The sequence below is a fragment of the Rhagoletis pomonella genome, unplaced genomic scaffold, assembly GCF_013731165.1.
Source record: "Rhagoletis pomonella isolate Grant_MI unplaced genomic scaffold, Rhpom_1.0 Rhpom_scaffold_00006, whole genome shotgun sequence".
Classification (NCBI taxonomy): Eukaryota; Metazoa; Arthropoda; class Insecta; order Diptera; family Tephritidae; genus Rhagoletis; species Rhagoletis pomonella.
Window position 1 is genome coordinate 65,537,698 of NW_023458560.1, and position 1,205 is coordinate 65,538,902.

Consider the following 1,205-nt stretch of genomic DNA (forward strand, 5'->3'; position numbering starts at 1 on the left):
TTTTTTTGGAGGTGGTAGGGATCGATCTCATATAACCCCTCACCAAATTTCAGTGGTCTAACATAAATACTTCCAGAGATAAGGACAATGAAAAATTCCATTTGTATGGGAGGTGCCACGCCCCCCTTTATATATCAAAATATTTTTTACCCTGTGACCATCCCTGGAAGATATCCAGTGCGTGTGTAAAATTTGGTTACGATCGGCTTATTCGTTTAGGAGCCAAGTGTGTCTATAGGTACATACATAATTTGAATTTTATATATATAGATTTCCTTAGTGTTTTCCTGGCCGACCTGTGCTGGTATTGTAATTAAGAGCTAATACACGTAAGTTACAACATATTATTTTGACTTCATTGATGAACCATTCCATTTGCAGCATTCTCTGGTGAACTGCAGCTGCGGCCGAATTTGATTGTGTGCATCATCCTGCAGATATTTTGAAGTAAGTTGGAACCAGCTCTTTGTTATTTCAGAACCTAATGAACCATTTATTTGCAGATTTTGTGGACGCTTCTGCTGTGCTGCGTTCCTGCTCCGCCCGTGTATTGCTCCGCCCGTGTTTTATAGTGTTGCGTCCCAGTTGCGCCTTTGCATTAGTGTGTGCGTTGTGCTTTAGACACGTTGAAGTAAGGTGAAACCAGGTTTTTGTTTGTTAAAAACCTAAAAAGCCATTAATTTGCAGATTGTTTGTATGCTTCTGCTGTGCTGCGTTACTGCTTCACCCGTGTATTAAATTGCAGCGTTCGTGTTAATATAAGCATCGTCGTTTAAGTACAAAACCGCGTAACTGACATTTGTTGCTAAAAATTGGATTTGCTCACACAAGTTCTTGGCTCAATCCTTATCCATTCTTCCTGATACATACTAGCCAAAAATGCGATTGCTTTTTAAAAAAAGAAAAAAAAATCAAAGGTAATTTTTAGCCAATTCAAACTTGCATATAATAAGACTAAAATTGAAGGGGCTATAAAACTGAGTGCTCAAATAGAAATAGAAATAAATTAACATGAGAGGGAAATAATATCACTTTGAAATAGGGTTGCTATTGATATGACCGATACTGTATGTATATAATAAATTTTGTACAATTAAAAATCAAAGTGGATTTACTAAAATGAACACAACGTATTAATTATAAATTCTGAAATATATTGTTAATTTCAAAAACAAATAAATAATTTGGATGTACGTGAACTTGGG

General features: G+C 35.9%; 1 long non-coding RNA gene across 1 annotated transcript in view; it reads left to right on the forward strand.

Annotated features, from left to right (window-relative positions):
• Nucleotides 1-1,205, forward strand: part of LOC118741111 — a 15,942-nt gene extending 14,737 nt beyond the window's left edge. The window contains exons 3-6 of the long non-coding RNA XR_004993227.1: nt 271-329; nt 382-447; nt 504-631; nt 688-1,205. This is a non-coding gene — a long non-coding RNA (uncharacterized LOC118741111). The remainder of the gene's footprint in view (nt 1-270; nt 330-381; nt 448-503; nt 632-687) is intronic.